The sequence below is a fragment of the Kogia breviceps genome, chromosome 17 (assembly GCF_026419965.1).
Source record: "Kogia breviceps isolate mKogBre1 chromosome 17, mKogBre1 haplotype 1, whole genome shotgun sequence".
Taxonomy (NCBI): domain Eukaryota; kingdom Metazoa; phylum Chordata; class Mammalia; order Artiodactyla; family Physeteridae; genus Kogia; species Kogia breviceps.
In genome coordinates, this window is record NC_081326.1 from 58,808,103 (window position 1) to 58,834,278 (window position 26,176).

At 40.6% G+C, this 26,176-nt stretch overlaps 1 protein-coding gene across 10 annotated transcripts in view; it reads left to right on the forward strand.

Moving 5' to 3' along the window:
• Positions 1-26,176, forward strand: part of COLEC10 (collectin subfamily member 10) — a 432,701-nt gene that overhangs the window by 114,962 nt on the left and 291,563 nt on the right. The window contains exon 1 of one of the 10 annotated variants that reach the window (XM_067017920.1): positions 15,253-15,376. The exons of 8 other annotated variants lie outside the window; for them this stretch is intronic. The gene's annotated coding sequence lies outside the window, so the exon portion shown is untranslated. Of the gene's footprint in view, positions 1-15,252; positions 15,377-26,176 lie in introns of those variants that run through there. One more of the 10 variants, XM_067017929.1, reaches the window with a different exon arrangement.

A 26,176-nucleotide genomic window follows, 5' to 3' on the forward strand; every position in this document is an offset into this window, starting at 1 on the left:
AGGGTTTTGAGCATCTTGGCCATAAAAACACAGTGATTTAGCAATACATAGTAAACATATCACTTCACAACAGGAAGGAAGGAAGGAAGAATCAAGAGTTGAGCAAACAAAAGAGGAATATTATCCAGACAGGGAACTAACCAACTCAATGGCTAAAAATACTGTGGGATTGTCAAAGAAAGTGAGTTGTTCCTTGGGTCAGGAACCCTGTGATTTATAAAACCCAGCACATCCCCCTTCAGGAATGTTCTGTAGTGACCCTGTAGTCTCCCCATTTCCAGGACTTCCCTGCTTTTCTAGCCTCATTAGGGCTACTGATTGAGGCCTGTGCAAGTTTTTCTGTGAGGGTGTTGAGTGAGAGAAATGACCCTCATCACCACCATCGCATGATGCCTCAGGTTCAAAATCCTGTTAAGTGCTAACAGCACCTGCCTCGTCATAACCCTATCACGGGCTGATGCCAAGAGAGTAAATCCTTCCATCTGCAGTATTTAACTGATTGTGAGAAAATGAACGTTTCAGATACGGCAGCATTGTACGTGAATACAAACTTTGGGGCATGGAAATATGTGACCAACCACTGTTTTGGCCAAATCAGACAAGCAACCAGTACTTACCCATTGTCTTCTCATTGTCTGATATACTGAAATAAGCCATGTTCCCTGCCCGTGATGTGCTTACAGTCCAGCAGTGGCACACAGGAAATGGTGTTTGGAAGGAAGGAGTGACCTAACAGTGACAAGTTGAGGTCATTGATATAAATTCCTATCCTCCAGAAGTCCACAAATTGACGAGGGGGACGGAAGTGGAAGGGGAATGATTCTCTAATACATGAGCTATAAGTACTGATACAACTGGGCAGAATGCAGGAAGTGGATGTATAGAAGAAACCTACTGGAAAGTCCTACTGTGTACCCATGGGAAGCAGGTGGAGAATGTCTAGGCAAGTTTGGAAATCTTATTGGAATACTGAGAGAAAAGATTGGGTACCAAGTTGGAATCAAATTTCTTTCTCCCATTTCAACAGCTTTTTTTTTTTTTTTTGCAATTGAGAGGATAGGCCTTTTTTTTTTTTTTTCTGATTTTGCCTACTTACCCTGATAATGTTTTTAGTTAAAATTAACATGAGTGAAATTATGAAGGCATGGCACAAAAGCATTCCTGAAATCATCTGAGCTCAAAATATATCTCAGAAAAATTCTAATCAAAATGCTGGTTTTTATGGTGACATTATTCTATCATCATTAATGGTCTTGGACTAGCAGGTCTGGCCTTCCACCTTGACCTGGTGTCCCCTCAATCTACACAAAGGGTCATAGGCCGAGAGTGGAGGCAGCTCCATGTCAGAGGCCCCAGGAGTGTCCCTGTATGAGCCGTCACATGTGGGTACACACGAAGGAGCAGGAAGGAGAGGAAAACCCTGCCTTTTCGGTAAAGGGCATATTTGATCTTTTCCAACCACAGCTGAGGACAAGGCAGATTTCCTGGAAGAAGCTCAGGGGAGGGAAAAGGAAAATTAGAAGGCTTCATCTGAAAAGTTGGGGCTAACCTTGAATTCCTAATTGCCACAGGTCTTAGAAGCATGTCTGTCTGTGGTGTACCAGCCTTCAGCTGGGTGGCTCCTGGATCATGTCTCCTTAGTCAATCCAGCCGATGGCACCAGCACCATCAGCTTCCTTCCAGGAAAGCAGTGCCCATCCTCTCTGGTTTTCTGTTGAGTTGGTCTGGCCCTACTTAAGAGGAAAATAATTGGTATTCTTTACTCCTGTGTCGGGCAGTAATTTCCCTTTGAGCCACCCTTCACATCAGGGCCAGCCCTCTGCAAAATTATGCACTAGACAGTTTGTTTTTAAGCATTTCTTTTTTTCTCCTGGTGCCATAACTCACCCTATCCTTCTTCCTTCAGCCCCAATTTCTGGGACCCTCTGAGTTTCCTATTACTGTCAGATTTAACTGCGCCCTCATCACTGTGGTACCTGCACTTGGTCTGTGAACACTCCTTCCTTTTGGAATTGTCAACTTGCTTTAGAAGTTACCAGTCCTTTGTCTCATTCTGTGCCATGTGCCAGACACCATGTCAGGAGCCATGGCTACAATAATGAACAAGACATGGTACTTATGCTTACGGAGTACACAGTTTCATGAGATAGGCAAGAATATCCAGTCTCACCACAAAGATGCAAAGGCATGAGACAGCATAAAACATTGGAAGGAATGTCACTGCGGCAGAGCATGGAGGCCCCTAAATACGTTCTGGGATTTGTTCTGGACAGGCCGCTAGACAAGTGAACTCTAAACACAGGGATGGGTGTGAGCTTTATTCTGAGAGCTGTGGGAAACCCAAGGGAAAGTGATGCAAGAAGGTGTCAAGATCAGATGTGCAGTGTAGACGTGTCTCTTTTTTAGGTAGAGTCAGGGAATAGGGCGACCTAGTTTAAGTCAGAAATCCAGATGAGAGATGGGGTAGCTAGACTGAAGTAGTGGAAGTGTGGGTAGAGAAGAGGAGACAGATTTGAGAGATATTTAGGAAAGAGAAATTGTACATTTTAGGGATTGCTTATGCCATTGTTTGGGGAGAGGGAGATGAGGCATCTAGAATGACTCTAAGGATTCTGACAGAGGTTGGGATGCCTTCCCAAAGATGTGGAATGCACCAAGTGTTGTTGACTGAAGACTCTTCTTTTGATGGTAGTGGGCGTAGATGAGGCTTAACCCAAGCTCAAAAATGTATTAGTCAGTTCATGTGTTATTTTCTTACCAAAGTGGCATCAGATTTGTTTTATTGAGTTAAAACAAATATCTTTTTAAAATTACACCCTTAGAGAATTGTGTTACTGCTGGCAGTTTTAGAGACCATGGTAAAACAGTTGAAGAAATGTCCTTCTTTGGGCTGGAGGGTGTGGTAGAGCAGGGTATGGAGCTGCCTGGAATCATTTTGTATAATCTGGGCCTCTGCTCACTGTGTTTCCATGTGATCCTGTACTCCCTGCACACTTAATTTTTCTCCGACTTAAGAAAAAATCTCTAATTTCTATCCCCTCTATCCTTTAATTCATTCTTTTATCCCTTCCCCTGCCAGTATTGCCAAAAGCCTGCCCTCTGTACAAAGTGCACTAGCTACAGCACAAGAGACCTCCCAGTTATGTGTATCTGTAATCTAAAAGGGAAAGAATGAAGATTTCTTTCCCATGGACTCAGGATTCAGATAATCTCACTGCTGCCCAGAAGACATTTTGGGAGAGAGGTGATTACTGAACCAAGTAAACATTCCCAAATCCTTGCTATTTCCGTGACACACAAGCTCAGTGGTGTTGATAAAGCTTAAGGAAGTGAGATACTTGGGAAATAAGAAAAATATTTTAATGTTTAAAAGCTCCATGCCCCCTGATTCCTTTGTTTCTATCAGTGCAGCTCTTAAAAATATTCATTCTTTCTCTCCCGTACTTCTTGATCTATGGGTATCAAGTGAAAGCCTTAAATTACCCATTCTCCTACTCCCACAATAATTATATTTCGTTAGGATGTGAGGGGAGAGAAAGAGCAACAGATTCTTCCCAGCAGTCAAAGAAGGAATAGCAATGGATGCGAATAGGAAAGTGTTTCATAAACTACATGGAACCAGAAATCTTGCAATTTTTGTAGCTTACACGTAATAGACAAATACTTCCACCATTCTTGTGATCAGGCTGAATCAGGCTACCTAGCGCCCTTCAGCTCTTGTTGTGGGAAAGAACACATCCACTTGTTATGCAATGTGGACCTGGGAAGTGGTTTTGGATTGGTTTTGGCTTCTTTGAGATGGTTTTGGATAAGATTTTGTTATGAAAGCTAAACACAAGTTGTGACTGCACGCTGTAAGAATGCCCCGCATTCATTGGCTGTTCAGTCTCCTAAACCCACACTGAAATACCGTAGAACAATTGATGTCAGAGGCCAGTCAGAAAGAAAAGGTTAAGAGTTAGCTACTGAAAAATAAGGAAATGGATTTGGGACTTGATTCTCTGATGAGCAGTGCAGTTGCTAAGATAATGGACCATGCTCAGTTCCGCTCAGTGGAGGCACCTCCCTTGGATGCGTTTATCCAAGGGGCACGCCGGAACCCCTGCAAACTCAGTGACATAATTGAGGGTAAGCCTGGGAGGGAGAGGTCTCAAGACATTCCAATGGAGTTAAAGGTAGGGGAGAGATGTCACGTTTGCTGACTCCCATTTTCCACCCTAAATAGAAAAACAGTGAATTGCTAGACTGCTATATAGAAATATTATATTCAGTAATCAGTAACAGCTGAACATTGAGTGGGAGAAAGAGTAGGGCATATTCATTTAAAGGAGAATTTTGGAGAAATCTTTCGTTCTTCTTAAATTCTACCAGAATTACCATGACACTAAAATAATAAGACTGTGATTTTCTTAAGAGCAATGGTCATTTATTGTATCCTCAGCAACCAAGACATTTTCTGGTGTATAGTAGGTGTTGACCGAATGAATACGCGGGCCTCCCACTGTTGTGGCCTCTCCCATTGTGGAGTACAGGCTCCGGACGCGCAGGCTCAGCGGCCATGGCTCACGGGCCCAGCTGCTCCGCGGCACGTGGGATCTTCCCAGACCCGGACACGAACCCGTGTCCCCTGCATCAGCAGGCGGACTCTCAACCACTGCACCACCAGGGAAGCCCCCAAATGCTTACATTTATAGACAGACATCCACATATCACATTCATAATATTTACACTATGACACCTACAATAATAAAAATTTCTTCCACCCATTATCTGTAACAAAAGGTCAGCCACGTTTTTCTATAAAGGGCCAGATAGCCAAACTTTTAACTTTTTCAGGCTGAGAGATAAAATTGAGAATATTATGTAGGTGCTTCTGTAACACAAGGGAAAACATATTTCCATTATATTTTACTGATGAAATTAAAAACATAATAATAATTGAGTGTTCTTTTTTGTAATGGAATGAGAAAAATGGAATTTTCTTGAGGGGTAAGATTTCATTTAACTGATGTCCTCTATCATCAGAATATTTTGCAAATGTTCATCTGTTAATGTTGATGTGTCATGAGACTTTGATTATTTCATTCAGAGTTTGAATTTTATATAATTTTTACATGTCACTAAATATTATTTGTCTTTGATCAGTTTTTTCCCTACCATTTAAAAGTATACAGGGCATTCTTAGCTCTCAGGCCATAGGAACAGAATTGGCCTGTGGGCTGCACTTTGCTGACCTCTGATATATACCTACTGGTTTTGAAAAGTGGTTTGTTTATTTATTTATTTAAAAACCTGTCATAGAAAGTTTCATTTGAAAATTTTCATTTACTTACATTATTTGCAAACTCTCACAGAGCAGAAAAGTCCCTACATGTGACAGTTTTTTCTTTCTTTCTTTCTTTTTTTAAAATACTTTCATGTGAGTACTGGCCTGAGAACCATACCAAAAATAATGCATTTTGGTTAACCTGATAGCTTCACTCCTAAACTGAGTGTGATTCTTGGCTAAGATGGGCTAGAGGACAAGGACTTCACAAGAACTTCCTCCCCTGGGATAAAAATACAGTGACAAGGACAGAACCCTCAGGAACTGCCAAGTCCTCGGGGTGCCCAAATTTGGAGTGATTTTTTCATGTTGTCCTTTTGGTCGGAAATGCTTGAAATCCTTCTGCACCTTGTAAGCCTTGCTCCCCACTGTTACTTACAGGCTGTCTCTCCTCCTTCTCTCTCAAAACCCCAGTTTCTTTGAAGTGGGTGTCTTTGACTTCATTATCTGTCACCCTTCCCTGTAGCTCTCATGTCTCTAGCTCCAAATGTCTTCTCCTCCTTCACTGTGTCCTCATCTCCTGGCCTCAAGTATTTCTCCTTAAATCACTGCATAGGATGGTGGTGAAGGGCAGAGAATCTCGAATCAGATTGACGTGGCTTAAAGCCTGGCCCTATCATTTACTAGCTGTTCTCCATCTCTTAAACTATGGGTATAAAAAATAGTACCTACCTTGTAAGGACATTGTGAGGAGTAAGTGAGATTGAGAAAAATGACAAGTACTGAGAACGGTGCCTGTCACAGAGTGAACACTCAATATATTCAGAACCTTCACCATCATTGGAAGGTTTCCGGTTCTTGTCAGTGTTGTTGACCCCCTGAATTAAGGACCCCTGGAACAGCCCAGGGTCTAGGCCTATTGATATCTGAGATAACTACTTCCAAATCGTTTAAAATAATCTCAGGTGGGTCTCTGTGAATTGCAGTAGAAAGAATAATGATCCAGACTTCTCTAGCCTTATTTAGTTGATCTCTTGAATTTGGTAGCATTTATCATTATTGACCTATTTCTCCTTCCTGAAACACAGTTTTCTTTAGGCTTCTGTGACTCACAATCCCTCTCCTTTCCTGCCACCTAACATACTATACCTTGAGCAACTTACAGTCTGCTTTTTCTTCACCAGCACTCTAAATTTTGGTGTGACACAGGGCTCTACCTTTATCTTTCTTGGTTTGTTTATCTACAGTGTTTCCCTAGGGTACAAATTCAATGCAATGGTATCTGTAAACTGAAGATTCTAACTTTTTTATCTCCAGTCCCAATCCCCTTCCTGATTTGAAAATTCATTTACTTAGCTGCCTACATGACTTTCCATTTGGACGTCTAATAGGCATACTAATCATAACATGGACAAAACAGAAGTATCCCTCCCGCTACCCACCAACTATATCTGTTCTCTCATAAGATTTTGCTATCTTAGTAAATGTCATTACCATATAGCCTGTCATACAGGCCAAAAATCTAAGGTTTGGGGATTTTGATTATTTTCTTCACACTCTACATACAACCTTGTATGTTTTTCCATCAAAATGTCCTGAGTCCGACCACTCTTCACAAATCTCACTGCTAGAACTTAAGTCTCCATCATCTCTGGTCTGTTCTACAATGGCCTCCAGCCTCACTGATCTCCATGCCTTCAAGTGGGCCTTCCCCTCCCATAATTCTTCCTTCAGGGTCATCATTGTAAAATACAAATTAGATTTCATCACTTCCCAGATAAAATTATCCAATGACTGGTCCGGGAAGATCCCACATGCTGCGGAACAGCTAAGCCCATTTGCCATAACTACTGAGCCTGAGCTCTAGAACCCACGAGCCACAACTACTGAGCCCACATGCCACAACTAATGAAGCCTGTGCACCTAAAGCCTGTGTTCTGCAACAAGAGAAGACACTGCAACAAAGAGTAGCCCCCGCTCGCCACAACTAGAGAAAGCCCATGTGCAGCAATGAAGATCCAATGAAACCAAAAATAAAAGGATTAATTAATTAATTAATTAATTATTTTAAAAAAGTCATACTCCTGGCTTTGCTTACTAAGCCCTACAGGATCCAAATGGTCCTCACCTCTCAAACCTCTTCTCATATTTCTCAACTCAACTGCGGAGATCCAGCTACCCTTGCTTTCTTTTTGCCCTATGAACAGATGAGCCGTTTTCCCTTCTCAGAGTCTTTGCACGTGATCTTCTTTCTCTTTGGAACAATCTTCCCCGTCCTTTTCCCCACCCCTCACTTCCCACCCCACCCAGATTTCTGCATGGCTGCCTGGGACTTGTAATTTAGATCTAAATACACATCTCCTCCTAAGAGAGAGCTTCTCTGACGACACTAAATAACCCAGCGTCCACATTCACTCACCGCTACTATTTTCCTATTTTAACTTCTTAATGGTATATAGTAAAACATAAGTTACCTGTTTGTTTGTTTTACATAAAATTGTAGTCTGTTTTCCCAATGAAGATGTAAGCTCCTCAGGTAGAAGACTCTCCTGTTTAACTGTATCCCTGGGTGTCAGTTAATATTTGGAGTCTTGATATCAGATTCAAGCCCTTGCTCTTAGTTGCCAGGACTCCAGCTCTGCTGAGCGCCTAAGTGTCTGTTGTTCGCCTTGCTTTCAGAGCTCACTCATCCACCTGAGAGCAAGGCAAATACAGGTGCTACTGTTATTTACCATTTTTCTCTGGGAGAATCTTTATACATCCTTTTCCACCTTCTTTTTGGAAGTAGAAGATATTTGGAAATCACACAAACTTTGAAGCTGGTTAGATATAGGTTTGAATATCAACCATGGCGTTAGGCAGATATTTTCACCTCTTAGTCTCAGTTTCCTCTTATGTGAAATGGTGATAATCTTTCCTGTTTTTCAAAGTTTTATTTTATGTAATAAATAAGCAAATTTCATTGCATAAAGATAGCAATCAATATCGTTACTCTCATTCTTTGTTAATTTGTTTGCCTCTAATTATCTTAAGAGTGCAGATGCCAGAGGGACTGGGCTTTGATCTGGTTTGTGGACTTCAAGTTCCTTTGGCATCAGCTTGGTCCTGTGAGATGCTGTGAATCAACCTTCGCTCTACCACTGGCTTTCTCTGAGCCACCTTCTTTGCTTAGGGCTGGAAACAGATAAAGACAAAAGCACAGTGAACTTAGAACTTAGTGCAGTCCCATATACTTATTTCTTGGGTTATGTTGAGCAACTTACACTTTAATTTCTTTTAATTAGTTAACTTTTATTTCCCTTACCTGTATAATGAGACCAGTAGTTGTAGGCCTTACGTCATGGTTTTTGTAGTGAACATCTCTGAGTTTGCCTTAGGAGAATTGCCTCCAGTTCTCCTGGATCTTCTTCCCAGTCCCACTCCCATTTCTTGTCATGCACATGGTTTTTCTTAAGGAATAGAGAGTTAATTCACCCAGAGGGGTGGGCAAGATGAAGAGAACGTTTTTTGCCAGGATTTTTTGAATTGATAAGTGCAAAGAAAGTATCTCTCCAGGGACAGACATTTTAAGATACAAATCTTTGGAGCTGTTTTCTCCCTACCAAAGGGAGAAACCTTGTCTGCTATAAGAGGGAATAAGTGACACATGCAGAGAAGACCAGAGAGAAGAGATACGGAAAAAGACGATGGACTTTGAGTTGCTGGTTCTAATTATCCCTAAAGCCAGGCTGCATCTGTGACCTTCATTTGGTCTGTTTATTTAAACTTCTTTGTAAACTTTTAGGCAAACTTTATCCTCTTTTGCCTAGATGAGTTGGAGTCTTATGTCTCTTCTTTTTATTGGAGTAGAGTTGATTTACAATGTGGTGCTAGTTTCAGGTGTACAGCAAAGTGAATCCGTTATACACATACAGATATCCACTCTTTTTCAGATTCGTTCCCCATATAGGTCACTACAGAGTATTGAGTAGAGTTCCCTGTGCTATACAGTTGGGATCAACATAAACACACTACTACATATAAAATAGGTAACTAATAAGGAGTCTTATTTCTGACACTTGCAGGCAGAGGATCCAGAAAACCATCAGCCTTGTGGCCTTTGGTAAGTTATGTGCCTTTTCTGAGCCTTGGTTTCCTCAACTATAAAGGGCACGATACTTACTTTCATTTGAACACCAAACATGGTGTCTGGCACATGGTTGGTGGTTCATATTAGGTAGCTATTAGTATTATTAACAATGTACAGCTGTCAGTGATAGAATCTCTCTGACTCACCTTCTCTCTCCCATTCTGTCTTATGAACAGGCCTTCAAAGGGAAAGCAGGCTGACTGAATGGTATGCAAGAAGTTCCATGAAGCAGAAAGTGTTTCTTACAGAGACTTCTGGAAAGCTTACACTATAGTCAGGCTAGGGAATTAGTGGAATTTGGAATCAGTTAGTAATGAGAAGAGAGATTAGATTAGTGAGATGGATATGGTCAGAATTTCTTAAGAGTTCTAACTACACTGTCTCCGGGGTACCAATTTAAATAATCTTGATCAAATTTTAAGTAAAACTTTTGATTGTTACCCTGAAAGCAGTTTTTTCCTTATTTAACAGTTGCCATTAACAGAACTAATAGGAGACAGAAAATGAAGGAAATGATAGAAAATAGAGTAAGAGTTGTGAGCCAGCTGTTATAGAGGTGAGGAATATAAATAGGGAACCACTTCCTCCTCACCCGTAAGTAAGAGAAGAAGTCAAGTTGTGAAAAAATATTAGTTTCAATGTAACATAGGCAATCAATCCATGCTTTTTAAAAATTTAATACTTTATTTTTTGGAGCAGTTGTAGGTTCACAGCAAAATTGAACGGAAAGTACAGACAGTTCTCATATTACACACAACCTCCCCCATTATCTACATCTGACATCAGAGTGGTGTATTGGTTACAATCTTCCTTCACTTGGTAACATGCATTTAAGTTTCCTCCATGTCTTGATAGCTCATTTCTTTTCAGCATTAAATAACATTCCATTGTGTGGATGGATATTAGCACCATTTACCTATTTTCTTACTGAAGGGCATCTTGGTTGTTTCCAAATTTTAGCAATTATTAATACAGCTGCTATAAACATCCATGTGTGGGTTTGTGTGGACATAAATTTTAGATTCACTTGGGTTAATATCAAGGAGCATGATTGCTGGATTGTATGGTAAGAAAGAGTATGTTTGGTTTTATAAGAAACTGTCAAACTATTTCCCAAGGGATTATATCATTTTTCACCCCCATCAGCAGTGAATGAGCGTTTCTGTTGCTCCATATCCTCGCTAGCATTTGTTGTTGTAGTTGGCATCGATTTTCTGAGTTGTGGCCATTCTAACAGGTATGCAGTGGTATCTCATTGTTGTTTTTAATTTACATTTCCCTGGTGACATATGACGTGGAGCATCTTTTCATACACTTGTTTGCCATCATATATCTTCTTTTATGAAGTATCTTTTCAGGTCTTTGGCCCACTTTTTAAATCAGGTTGCTTGTTTTCTTATTATTGAGCCTTAAGAGTTCTTTGTATGTTTTGGATAACCGTCCTTTATCAGATGTGTCTTTTGCAAATATTTTCTCCTAGTCTGTGGCTTGTCATCTCATTTTCTTGAGGTTATCTTTTTTTTTTTTTTTTTTTTTTTGCAGTACGCGGGCCTCTCACTGCTGTGGCCTCTCCCGTTGCGGAGCACAGGCTCCGGACGTGCAGGCTCAGTGGCCATGGCTCACGGGCCCAGCTGCTCCGCGGCACGTGGGATCCTCCCGGACCGGGGCACGAACCCGCGTCCCCAACATCGGCAGGCAGACCCCCAACCACTGCGCCACCAGGGAAGCCCTGAGGTTATCTTTTTAATCCATGTTTCAAAATTGAAAATATAACTATTTATCTCGATGCACTTGCATTGGTGTGCCTTGGGTTTAAGAACATCTCAAGGCTGTATGTAAACTTCATCACTGCTCCACCATCCACCTCTGATTCTATGGACAGTTGTTTATGGGCTAACTCAGCCTATCCAGACAGTCACCTCGACTATTACGGTCTCTCTCACTTAACATATTTGCCAAAATTAGAGTAGCCAGAAATATCTTCATCATGAAGAACAGTACAGCCTTAACTGATATCAAGCAGGACTAAGTTATAGCACCTGTTTTTTAAAATCTTTATCAACATAGGACAAGTATGAAATGAATTGACTTTATCTCCTCCTGCTGCAATAAAGAGAAATACAAGCATCCTTCTTTATGCGGATAACCTTGTCATATTCTCTAAGAGTGAATATAAGAAGCAGTGCAAGTCTATTGGCATCTTACTTCTATAAGGAGCAACTCAGCATAAAATTTTGCAAAACAAAAAATTCATTGTAATTGGTAGACATTCTATTTTAAGTATCCTCAGGCAAGAAGTCAATCTATTATGTCTTTTGTTAGGGATTCAGTCACTCTTGGCCCACAAGTGGATTTATTCTCTTATTCAGGCATGCATTTTGCTCCTAATTCATCCTGATGGCTCCTGAGAATCTAGTTCTTAAAATGAGATGTTTGCTAGTTTATGTATTGATGTTCTTTTATAGATGAGGCCAACAGCTGGTCACACACACATATACCACACACACACACACACACACACACACACGTACACACACACACACACGCATTACTATGAGCTAAAATATAAGCAAGACTGAGCCTTTTTATTTCATGTTGCCTGGTGTTGAATTGTGGGGTTTCAAACAAATATGCATGCTTGAAAATATCAAACCTCTGCTTTGGGAAAAAAAATAACTTTAGATAAAGTGCTCTTCTCTCTGCACTATTATAATTAAATTTTAATGCATGGCATATTTCCATTTTTACCTCAGCTGCCAGGAAACAGAATATCATTCACTGCCTGTGATAGAAATTGATTACTTAACTTGGCTGTAGCCTGACAAGCCTCAATTGCCTCTGTGTCCTTTGGATAATTTTTTAATTGCTATTTATTATCAGCAGCATGCTTAATTTTTAGTCAATTTAAATGATTTTTGAAGACATTACAATGCATTCAATATCTCCTTTCAACAGAAATGTATTGAGTACTGTGCAAGTTATTGAGTTGTCTCCCAGCTTCAAACCCACCCTTTAATACTCAGTTTTGTACTGCGGGCTGGGGCTGGAGCTGTGCAAACCACAATTTGGTTGGGTTAGCTGGCTCCATGTCAGACTCCACCAGTGGCGGCGTCAGAAGGAGACTGCAAGTCTCGAAGAAGAAGAAGGGATATCCTCATTCCTCCCAGCTTCCAAAGGTCTTCCTTTCTGCTCTCTGTTCCCAGTAGTATCACCCAAGCAATACTTCTTCACCCCACAGCAGTTGTTCCTTCTCAAAGCAACAGCTGGACCCAGTGTGCCATTAGTTCTTTCAGTGTGAAAAGAGCCCGTTTCATCACACTTGCCATCTTGCCAGTCCCTGCCTCCAGCAGTCCTTCTTCAGAGATCTGGGTCCCAAGCCCACCAGGTCACTCCTCAGAGCTCGGAGACACCAGCCTTGAGAGCCCCCTTCTCACAGCCCTGAGTTTCAGCTCTGCAAGGACTCTCTCCTAGGTTTCTACATTTAACATTTCCAACATCTTCCTTATTCCCTGTGCCAGAGAGGTGGTATTTGTTTCCTGCTGTGGTTACTTCTAGGACACTTGAGAGTTCTCTTTGTACCTTTCAGGTTCCTACTTAACAACTTAATAGTACTTAGCACCTCTTGATGTTAAATTCCCTCTCATCAAATAACTGATGTAATTTCTGATTCCCAGTTGATTCCTCTAATGCAGGTCCCTAGCATGGATCAAACATAGTTCTAAGTGCCAGGGAACGGTCACAACCCAAATAAATCTACTGCCTTCATAGAACTGATCTTCTTTTAGAGTTAGACAGGCAACACACATAAATAGGTATTATGATAAGTATTTTCCACTTTTTCACTATCATGAAACTGAATAAAACCAAGTAAGGGGAAAGAGAATGACCAGGGTGGCAGGAAGGAGCTGCTGTTGTGTGGGGTGGTAGAGAAAAGGCCTCTCTGGGCAGGTGGCATTTGAGCAGATTTGAAGGAAGTGTAGGATCAAATTGTACAGCTATGTGGAGCAACAGAGAGTAGGAAGTGCAAAGGTCCTGGGGGTGATGCATGCTTACAATAGTCAGGAAATGGAAAGACCAGTGTGAAAGGGAGCAAGTGGGAAAGTGGTAGGAGATGAAAGCAGAGAGGAGGCAAGAGTCTGGAAGACCAGGTGCTGCAGGGCCCTGGGAGTCAGAGTAAGGATTCTGACTTTTCATCATTGTGAAATGGTAAGCCGCTGGAGGATTTTGAATATAGAAAGCACAAGCTAGTCCTCAATGATCAAAACCTTACTTGGGGCCACGCATTTTTCTAAAAGCAAGTAATGGGGTAGTGAACAAAACTGGTTTATTCCTGCCCTTCTGGTGGCAATATAGAATATATCTGGTAAGTGCTGTGCAGAAAAGTAGAGCAGGGTCAAGGAGAAGAGCATGAAGGGAGCAAGGGAAGGTAGGAAGGCCAGGTAAAAGGCAATTGCAGTACTCTGGGCAGGAGTTGATAGTGGCTTGGACCATGATGGAGATGAAGATGTTTTAAAAGTGTGGTCAGATTCTGGATATATTTCTTATGTAGGGATGATAGAATTTTCTGATGATTTACACGGCTCCCCGTTGCTCTTAGAATAAAGTACAGGTCCCGATCATGGCCTACCAGATTTAGCATGGTCTCGTCTCTGCTTACGTTTCTAACCTCCTCTCTCCACTGGCTACCCTATTATACACTGCTCGTTCACTCTACAGAACATGTACCAGGTCCTCCAGAGAGCCATGCTCCCACTGTGCCAATGACATGCCAGTTCCCCTCAAGACCTTATTTACCTGAATAACTCCTTCCCCTGCTCCTTCAATTCATGGCTTATATTTCCCCTATTCATAGAAGCCTTCTTGTTTTCTGGAGATGAGGTTAGGTGTCTCTCCTATGAGCAAAACCCCAAGGCTGACTTGATCTTCACAGCTAATCAGACATCTAGAAAACTGTGTGCACTCTTTTTCTTTTTTTAAAAAAAATATTTATTTATTTGGCTGTGTCAGGTCTTAAGTTGCAGCATGTGGGATCTTCGTTGCGGCACGCGGGATCTTTCTTCGCGGCATGCGGGCTTCTCTCTAGTTGTGGCGCACGGGCTTCTCTCTAGCTGTGGTAGGTGGGCTCAGTAGTTGTGGCATGCGGGCTTAGTTGCCCTGTGGCATGTGGATCTTAGTTCCCTGACCAGGGATCGAACCCGCAGCCCCTGCATTGGAAGGTGGAGTCTTAAGAACTGGAGCACCAGGAAGTCCCTGTGCACACTCTTGTTGTAATCCAAACTGTTTAGCCACAGCATTAACTCTGTTTTGCTTCAGAGCTCTTGGTTGGGGGAAGAGTTGACGAAAGATCTCTTTACACCACAAACACCAAACTATAGGACCCAAAGCAATAGAGATGCTTGGCAGGCGTCATACCATCCAATGAATACTTGACATAGACACTCCTCAATGGGTTCATATTTAGAAACAAGTTTATAATGAAAAATAATTAGAATTGAACTTTTTGTTTTGGAACCTAGTGCTTTGCCATTATGGCCTCAAAATGCCCTTATTTTCTCAAGATTTTAGTTTATTATATTCACTTTTTTCAAGGTCTTGTTTTTACTCCTTGATTGTGACCATACAACAGCTTTTATTCAATAGCTCACAGCACCCTGTAGAAAGAGCTATTGCTTCTTCTATTAAAACAGCATGCAAAATATATCACATGCTCATTTCCCGAAATATGGAGTGAATTTCTTTAAACCTTGGAAACACTTCATTTCCATGAAATAAATCTTCCCAAACTGGTAAATTCCCTGAGATTATCATAACAGACTTAAGTCGAACTGAGAAAGGATTTCTATTTTGAGAGAATAGTGCTTTTGGCAGTCAGTAGAGCCTTCTGTAGACATCTTTTTGAGAACGGGATAACTCATCTGAATTCATCACAGCCAGAAATAAAGATTCTTGGTGCCTGATGTAGGTGCATTACCGGAAGGATGGTAAGTCTGGCTTAGTATTGCTTGCAAAATTTATTTATGGTTGGCACTCTCAGTGTGTTTTAAAAAAACTCTTTTCACATTTGGTTAAATGTTTCTGTCTTGCTTTTCATTATTTATTTGAAGTCTGCCTTCAAAATGCTCAAAATAAGGTTGTTGTTGGACAGATCTCTATCTGAAATCCAGGAAATAGTTTTCATTTTGGCCCCAGTTAGAACCCACACCATGTATATTAATGCAATTTTCTCATTTTAAACTACTTTTTGTTTCTCTGCTGCAGCCAGGCTTTTATTAACATGCTTAAACCAATAAATCCTCATCTGTACTGGAGTGAGCTAATTGTGTCCTTAATGAAGAGAGCTGAATCTCATTTGTCAAATTTATGTTTGCACACAGCCTGCCTCATTGAATGCAGACCAGCTTAAGGAAGAGGAGTATCTTTCCAAAGAACAATGTTGAATGAGTACTTCCAAAAACATCTTTCCATGCTAATGACATTTTAAACAACTTAATTCTGTAAATTTTATTTTTGTTGGAGGTATGCAAACTCTTCCTACTAGAATATTTACAAATTTACTTCATGATATGCCATTTTCTGTTGGTTAGAATACTCACCTTACCCACAAAACTCTTTCTTATATGAAAAATATATCGTCATTATCTTGTTTTATTACTTCCCCTTAGAATGACTTCTGTGTTCTTCTTTGCTTGGCTAAATCCTGTGCCCCTTTCAATCCAGCTAAAATCTCATCTTGCACCCTTACCTAATTTGGGCAGAATATTGTGGAGATCATGGAGATTTCACTACTAAGTGTGTTGTGTGCTTAACTGGGGTCAATACAAGCAAATATTTCCTGGCTGTCAAAGATTCCTCCACCTATAAGAATGACTTTAATTTATTGTTGTCTTAATGGAAATTACAGGGTACTAGAATAAGTTTTATTTGTTTGCTTCTACAATAATCCCGAGATTCATTGTAGAAGACATTGGTTGCTTTGGCCTTTCCAGATGTCTTTTACCTTTATCCAGGTAATAGCACTCTGATGTACAGTACCTTCCAGTGATGCCTCCAACTCTGAACATATAACTGATCAGAATAAATGAGGTTCAATTCGTAAACTCTTGTTACACCTGTTGGCCAAGAGAAGCCTTCATCGCGTTAGATTTGGGGCTATGAGGATATTACCCTTGAGTTCTGGGGACCATCATGATGGGAAAGCATACTTGAAAATTAAGCCATTTCAGAAGAAAGAAGGCATATGGGGGAGATCACTTCCTGGCAGTACTGAGTACCTGAATCCAAGTGTGCCAGAAGCTAGAGACTCCTAGGTTTTTTAGTTACATAGTCAATAAATTTCTTTTATTTCTTATTTATTTATGCTTTTGCTTATACAAAATTGAGTTGTTTTGATAATTGCGGTTGAAAGAGCTCTGAAAAAATATTTCAGTCCTGATTTTATAAATGAAGAAATTAACCTGAGAGATATTTAGAAAACTGCAGAACTAGTAACAAGTAAAACTGGAATTGCTAGTCAGGTATATCTGCCTCTATGGCCCATTCTCTCTCTGCTCTACCATGTTGCATTACAATTTTCTGGTATGTTTTGGCTGATATGTTTTGGCTCCTGTGCTGATATGTTTTGGCTCTTCCAAAAATTTTCATCTATTTGTTTTTTGATGGATAAAGTCCATGACTTGCAGTTGTATCATTTTCTACTAGTATTTTGGAGGAAGAGAATATGAGGGACACAGAAACTTTTGTGTTCTGAGTACATATAATAGAAGCGCCATTAATACCATTGAGTTTTCCAGTGATTGACAATCATTATATGTGGTCTTTCTCTGGGTTCAAAGAACCATGGTTGAAGTCAAAGCCATTCTTGTTCATAGAGCAGCCTACTAGTCTCTGAGTCTGTGTTGCTTGTGTCTATTTGTTCACAATCCCTGTCTCCATCAAGTTGCGTTATTTTCAGAAACACAAACAAGTTGAGTTCGCCTATCACAAGGACACTTACATTGGAAATATTGGGAAAATGATGACTATTCCTAGGCTGGATCAGAGACAATGTTGAAAGAAACATCTAAATTTTACTCCTGGAATTGTCACTGAATTTCAGGGTGGCCTTGGACAAAATTATTTTTCTAGGTTTCTCCAAAGGGAAGAGAATATAGGGGTGGGGGAGGAATAACCAAACAGTTCTCAAAGTATACATTTATTCTTTGCAGTGTTAAGTACTACATTCCCATTTTCCTGAAATTACTGTGAACTCAGAGGCCAGATCTCAGAGAGAGCCTTTTGAAATTCTAAAAATAGTTTTTTTCTTTTCATTTATAGCTAGAAGAACAAAAACAAAATCAAAACAAATAGAAAACAGGCTTGGTGCACAGTTCTTGCCTGTACATGTCCCCATTAGCTCCGTGTATGTGTTTTTGTTGGCCTTTGGAGAAGACTCGAGGTCTATTATGGTTTTGTTGATGGCTAACAGTGTTCTTGGCGCCGAGTGAGATATAGAAGAAGGTACCAGATCCGCCCAAAGGCGCTTGCAACCTAAGTTAGTAAAACACACAACTCGCTATTAGTCTTGACCTTGCTGAAAATTGGGCTTAAATATCAGTAGTACTAAATTGCAGAATATTTCTATTTATGCCCCTCTGGGATCGGCAGGAATGACATTGTGGAGCAACTGTGTTGCCTGGTATGCTTCCTTTCTTCCATTTTTAGCATCTCCATCTTTCTTCCATGCTCCAGGGCTTTTTCCGTGGCTGAGCCAAACACGTACATGGTCTCTTGGCATCCACTTGCTTGGCTGTAACATTCACCTTCACTTTAGTTCATTATAGTCAACTCTCATTTTTCTCCACCTACTGCAAGTGGTAGGAAACAGTATTGGCCCAGATAGAGCCTAAATAATTTTTTTATGTGGGAACAATTTTTCTTCTTATATATATTTGTGTGAACACCCATGACACTTCAAACAAAACAGTGAAGAGTCTGAAGACCCCATTAGACAGGGATTGAAAACTGTCCAACATCCTCTGCCCATGTAGTTTTTTTTTTTTTTTTTTGTTAGGGAAGGAAAATATTACACCTCAAACTCCCGGATGTTCATACCTTTGGGAAGGGTGGATGAAGTAGGAGAGGTGGTCGGGGGAAGTGGAGAATCACTGGTGAGGCAGAGCCTGGAAAAAAGAAATTCATAATTTGAAAGCTAATTTTTTCAAATGGCTGGTCTCAGGTTATTGCCAAGGAGAAGTCTGTATGAGAAAGAATAAATAAAAAGAGCGGTTTAAGAGTTAAGCAGATTGTTGATCTTGCCTCTAGTCCATATATAACCTCTGCTTATAAGCAATCAGAAGTGTGCTGGGTTTGGTATATAAAGCTAATTGAAATCTGCTGCTGAGGATTAATCTCCATCAGTGAAACAAAGGGACTATGGCTGCATGCAATAGCATGAATGAATCGTTCTTTTTTTTTTTAATTTATTTTTTTTTGCGGTACACTGGCTTCTCACTGTTGTGGCCTCTCCCTTTGTGGAGCTCAGGCTCCGGACGCGCAGGCTCAGCGGCCACGGCTCACGGGCCCAGCCACTCCGCGGCATGTGGGATCTTCCCAGACCGGGGCATGAACCCGTCTCCCCTACATCGGCAGGCAGATTCATCCAAGCAATTCAGGTATCATCAAATTTAGCTGATGAAAATGTAAATTAATTTTAATAATTCTGAAAAGTTTAGAGTATATCAAGTCTTAAAATGTTCATATCCCTTGATCCAATGATTCTACCTCAAATAATCCATTGCAAATTTTTTTTAAATAGGTGAGAATTTACATTCTAAAATGATTATTAAAGATATATTTAACTGTGATGAAAATAACAATATGGGAATAGTTTAAAAAAAGAAAGATTCGGGCTTCCCTGGTGGCCCAGTGGTTGAGAGTCCGCCTGCCGACGCAGGGGACACGGGTTCATGCCCCGGTCCGGGAAGATCCCACGTGCCGCGGAGCGGCTGGGCCCGTGAGCCATGGCCGCTGAGCCTGCGCGTCCGGAGCCTGCGCTCCGCAACGGGAGAGGCCACAGCAGTGAGAGGCCTGCGTACCGCAAAAACAAACAAACAAACAAACTCTTGGAGGGGTGGTGACTGGAAGAAGGGGTGATGAAGTACCCTGGGATGTTTGAGATGTTCTATTTCTTGGTCAGAGTGATGGTTGATTGGGTGTGCTCCCTTTGTGAAAATTAATCAAGCTTTAACCTTGTAATTTGTGTATTTTTCTGTCTATATTTTGTACTCACTTTTAGAAAGATTACTTAAAAATTGTTTATGTCTGTGAGAGAGATGTTTGCATGCACATGTGTTGTTTGGAGCCACTTCTACTAAATTGTTGAATTTGCTTGTTTTTCAAATTAGTAGCTGACTGACATTTGATTTCTGGGAAGTATTTGTTAAGTAAATAATTTCTGGTTAAAGAAAGGAGCCAGTATGTCTTGGACAGTAGCCTGATGGTTACCTAAGTATTATGGGTTGGTATGTTCCCTTATCCCAATCAAAGGTAGTTAAGCCAAGAACCGAGTGAGCTTAGGGTGCTGTTATGAGTTCAGGGGCAGAGCAGTGAGTCTAGATTATGGCAGATTCATGGGAGATGAAAAATGACTCGTCCTCCATTGTTCCTCAGATCCTGAGATGTGTGAGAGCTACTGTGACCCTCCTTCACTCCATGGCCAACTTCTGTCTCTCTCTCTCACTGGAGGGGAGTAGGCATTTAAAAGACTGTGTTTGACCTGGTATATAAGAGATCAGAGAGAGAAGAAATGACACAGGAATGAGAAGGGAGAGGAGGGAAACAAAAGGGAAAAGTGAAGTAAGCCAATAGCTAATTAAGCTAATTAATTAAGTCGAGCTAATCTGGAGGTTGTAAACTTTAAAGAAAGACCAATAATGACAAAATAGTAAGATATTCACACTATCCTATTTTTTAAAAACATGTTCAAAATATACTTACTATATGTTAGGAACTGCCTCCATGCTATATGCCCTATATAATTCCATTTAATTTTTTAAAATAAATTTATTTATTTTATTTATTTATTTTTGGCTGCATTGGGTCTTCGTTGTGGTGCATGGGCTTCTCACTGTGGTGGCTTCTCTTGTTGCTGAGCATGGGCTCTAGGCACGCGGGCTTCAGTAGTTGTGGCTCGCGGGCTCTAGAGCGCAGGCTCGGTAGTTGTGGCACACAGGCTTTGTTGCTTCACAGCATGTGGGATCTTCCCGGACCAGGGCTCGAACCCATGTCCCCTGCACTGGCAGGTGGATTCTTAACCACTGCACCACCAGGGAGGTCCCTAATTTTAATCTTATAAAATTGAGGGATCAGGAGGATTTTGAACACAGTATGTTAGACTCCAGTCTACACATGTTCTTATTCACTAAAGCATACATACCCTCTTATTCAGAGCCCACTGAGTCAGAATAATGATGCAATGCATTAAGTACCTACAGCATCTCAAGGACCTTTATTTCATCTTTTATTTTATAAAATCTTATTGTAGTAAGAAACGTAACTTGAGATCTGCCCTCTTAAATTTTTGAGTGTGGAACACATTATTGTGGACTACAGGTGCAGTGTTGTACAGCAGGTCTCTAGAATTTATTCATCTTGCTTAACTGAAACTTTATGCCCGCTGATTTGTCACTCCCCATTCTCTCTTCCCCTGGCCACTGGTGACCACCGTTCTGCTCTGTGATTCTATGAATTTGACTATTTTGTTTTATTTATTTTTAAAAATTTATTTATTTATTCACTTGGCTGTGCCGCGCATCATATGGGATCTTATTTCCCCAACCAGGGATTGAACCTGCGCCCCCTGCATTGGCAGTGTGAAGTCTTAACCACTGGACTACCAAGGAAGTCCCTGAATTTGACTATTTTAGATACCGCATATAAATGGAATCATGCAGTACTTATCTTTCTGTGACTGGCTTATGTCATTTACCATGATATCCTCAAGGTTCATTCATGTTGTCACGTATTACAGAATTTCATTTTTTAAAGGCTGAATAATAGTTCATGTGTGTAAATACCACTTTTTCCTTATCCATTCATCTGTCAATGGACATTTAGGTTGTTTCCACATCTTAGCTATTGTGAATAACGCTGTGAATATTGTGTTAATATCTCTTTCAGATCCTGATTTCAGTTCTTTTGGATAAATACTCAGAAGTGGGATTGGTGAATCATATGATAGTTCCGTTTTTAATTTTTTGAGGCACCGCCATACTGTTTTCCATAGTGGCTGCACCAGTTTGCATCCCTACAACAGTGTACAAGTGTTCCAATTTCTTTTGTACCTGTACATTTGTCTCCACCAACATATTGCATCTTAAATAATTTGTTTTTGTTCCTTCTGATCGATATGTGCATATGGCTACATGCGGTTCCCTGTGTCCATTTGTATCTGCTACTTGTTACTGGCTGTGACCTTATCATTTGGGATTCTAACCAATGGCAGGACTGCATGGAGCCACCCCAGGCCGCATGGAGCCTCTGGCCACGCTGGTCTGGGCTCATTCCTCCTCACCGTCCATCCTCCCCACCAGGGCTTGTCTGGAACTTTACCAGCTCCCAAGGGTAAAGATAGGTCACTGGGCAGATGACCATGTGCCTCTAACTGCTGACCCTGATTTGTGTGTACTGGCTTTGAGGGAGGATTCTTGTGGCTTCTTTTTACTCCAGGTTTATATTTAAGCAAAGATTAGATTTGCTGCACTCTTCTAACTGACACATGAAGGGTTGGATGTGCATCATTGGATAGTATCCCACAAAACCAATGAGCTGTAGAAGTTGATTGGCCCAAGTACACGTGATCAACTTGAGCATTCACATTTGAATGACTAAAACATTTTGTGAAGGTCAGTTAAAGAATCATCACAAGTATTTGAGTATCCATGACCTGCAAGTATTATGCCAGGTAATTTGGGGAATAGAGAGGTGTAATGTCAAAGACTGGAAGGAAAACAACTGAGATCAGGCTGTCAAACACTGTACTGAAAAGCAAACTGTGCTGAATGAGGTAATTAGGAAAAGGAGCTACTGATGGGCACATGCTAAGATGGGAGACATAGTCACTTTAAAGTACAGGTAAAGTGATCTTTCCATATGCCTACACGAATGACCACTTCTATGTCTTTGCAAATCAGATACAATGATAATTGGTGGTTTGTGTAGATTATGTCTTCACTGGCCAAATAAGTTAGGACATGCTAGTTTAAGCAAATGCATGCAGATTTTCTCTAAATAGGAACTCTCTGAGCTTTTTTAAAATGATGCTTTCTAAACTCCAAGAGAGAGATGAATTTTCTAGTATCCCACGTTTTGCACCTTGAAAACATTTTTATATAAGATGTCTTCTGGAACTAGTTTTTAGAAAGTCTGGAGATAATGGTTTGACGTTTTCCAAGTCATCTGCCTGTCATTTCATGTTCTTCTTTCTTTTCAGTCTGAAGGAGAAAATCTAGGTAGCATAATGTAGTGGAAAACGAACCAGAGAGTAGCCCAAGATCTGGGCTCATCACTCAAGGTTGTTTCGGCTTCACCTACTAGGAAGATAAATCCACCCCTGCTGTCCTTAAAAAAGTGAATCTACTTGAGACGTATTGACCCAGAGACTGCACCATCCAAAGGTTTTCAGGTTTTCTAAGCTGGAGAACAAATCCAGATGTAAAACCCTTTAGGTGCATTCCCAACATGCATTTTTCTTTTATTTGCTCAAAATGCTTAGCTCTAAGTACTTATCTTGTGGTTCATTTTGTGTTTGCCCAGAACAACGGCCCACAAATGGAATAGATCAGTGTTAGAAAAGTTCTAAAGGGATGTGTCAGTTCAAGTCTCCTATTTTACATGTGAAGAATCTAAACTTTCTTTGGAGTTTGACTTTCCCTTGCATTATAATAGTAGTTAATGTGATAATGTCACCTGATTGACCTATAGTGGCACACAGAGGCCCTAGGAGCTCTCTGAGGTTTGCATCCCTTGACACAAGGCTAACCTATGGGAAATGCCCAGGGGAAATTCCTCAGTTTCACCCAGATCCTTTTACTGTTCTCAGACATAGTGATTAAATATAGTTACTCTTATCTCTTGGGGAAAAATACTCAACACAACCAATTAAGATTCAAAAACTCCATCGGTCTGTTAGGGATTTACCTAACTGTCCCAGAACTACAAACCTCCCTCCTAAACACAAAATAAAACGAAACAAAACAAAACCTATTAACATATCTTGGATTCCCTTATATCAAGGGTCCCAGGAAATGATTGAGTTTTAACACTTGAGGGGTTCAGAATAAGTGCTGGGGGAAAATGCATGGTGTCTGTAAACCTCAAGCAATTTAACTGTGGCTGCCAAGGCATCCACAGAAATAGTTTTTCAATTGGTATATTTATACTTTCTTTACTTAGTATTGATTCTAAATAAGGATAAAACCCATCCTTGATGGGAAGCCTATGAGTAAGAACAGATGAATTAAAGTTTGTTTTATCGTCCCACTTTCCTTTTGCTGTAGCCAAAAAAAGCCTTCCTTTTAGAGGCAAACGGGATGTATTCTAGAGGCGCTGCCACTGCTTTCAGAGCAACTGATGATGAAGTGGTAGGACAGTCCAGGGCAACAACAGGAGTGCTGGGTTGTGGTGCAGGTCCAGGGCTTTGGAAACTTTTCATCTGTAAAACTGGGGGAAATAGACCATCTTGAAGGCCCACAGTTCTGTGAACTTCCTCCACTACACTCTGTATATTGATGCCCAGGCCTGCCATTTTCTAAACCCTATATTCCTCTTAAAACACCTGCTTTGGAGACACTGATAAAGAATGTTCTCTCTCTCTCTCTCTCTCTCTCTCTCTCTCTCTCTCTCTCTCTCTCTCTCTCTCTCCCCCTCTCTCTCTCAGGTCTTGCAACAGACTGATTTCACCTTATATATTTGTTCATCGATTATTTGTAGGATTGAGAATAATCTCTGGGTAATTTCCCTTATAGCAGAAAATGAGTGGAGAGAATGAATGACCAAGGTATGATTGTTTAGACATCCACTCATAGTTGTGTGTGTGTGTGTGTGTGTGTGTGTTATATACAAACACCATTAAGTCAGACCCGCTCAAATAGGAATTGTGATGATTCTCCAAAACTAAGGTAGGGTTCGAGTTCATCTGTGCTTCGGATATGCAATAAAGTTTGTGAATATGCAGAGAGATCATGTCCGTACTTCAAAAAACAGTCTTTTCCAACACTCTGGCCATTCTGCCCCTACCTAGGTATAATCCACCCCTACTCGCAGCCTGTTTTCTAAGTCCTGGCACACAGCTACTCTCCCCTGTGAGGTGACGCTGCTGGAGCTTGGCTGATATGTTTTTACTTCCTGGAGTTCCCTTCCTCTCCCTCTTTCCCCTCTGTAATCCCCCGTATCTTATATAGTTCATTTAAAATGCCCTGAATAAAGTCACCCCTCATTCTCCACCATCTGGATTGACTGTTCTCCTTCCAGGAGTTCCAGAGTTCAGGAGCTACATGATAATCTTTTCATATCTCCAATAGAGTACTTATTTTATTCTGCCTGATATCATAGTGAGATATTAAAAGAGGGATAGTAAGAAAGTAGAAAAAGAACAGGCTTTGGAAATACAGAGGGGATTTAACTCTGGGAAACTCTAGCTGAAAACTGTCAGGCAAGTTATTGAGCTTGTTCGAATCTTAGTTTTCTTCTCCCTAAAATGGACATAATAACCACTTTGTCAGCATAAAATGAGCTAATATATATAATGAGCATAACACCATGCTTATTGTGTGGTGGGTGATAAATATAAGCAGTTATTATCAATAAAAATGATACAGGGATTTTATCTTTTTGTCATTTTCTTAGTGTTTTCACTTTTGGAAAACTGTATCTGTTTGAAAAGTGTTTGTTGAATAAAGAAACAACTCCCTTGACATATTTTAAATTCCTGGTATCCCTATAGAGCTGCTACAAAATTTCATGCAATCCTCCTAAATGAATAAAGAATAGAAATGTTTGATGAGGTAAGCAGAGGTGTGATGATATGATGACACAGTTTTTCCAAACTATTTAATTTATTCACCAATGTAGCAGTTCCATGAGGCAACACTTGGGATTGGTTTATTAAATCGTCTTGAGATGATTGTCTTGAGAATTTTCTGTGCACTGGACTCTGTACTTGGAGGATAGCAATGTTCAGCAATAGCAACTGATAATTATTGATCATCAGTAATTATGCCTGGGCCCGGACATAGGGTTTTAGATGGATGAGTTAATACAAGCAATACCAACAATAATTTTACGAGGCAGGTAGTAATATTGTCCTCATTTTACAAAAATGAAAGTGAAGCCCAAAGAGATGGAATAACTAGTCCAAGTTCATAGAGATAAAATGGCAGATACTGTATTCAAACCCAGGCACCTGACTCACCAAATCCACTGCTACTACTAATGCCAGGCGAGACTTTGTCCGCAGGCAGTTTCCACTCTTAACTGAATAAAGGCAATCAGTGCAATGTAATACACTCTCCAATCCAAGGAACTCTTAGGTGATTTGGAGCACATAGGAGATGCCATCAGAAAAACAATGGATTTGCTAGGCATTCTGCCTCTTTCCCCCCCCAGTTACTTCTTCAATTAGACTAGAAAATTTCTTGACTAGTTATTGGTGGGTTTTCCCCTCACTTTCTCATAGAACTACTATGATTCATTTAGCTGGAGGTTTCAACTGAGCAGGGAAAGTCAGCCTTTGGTCATGTTTACTC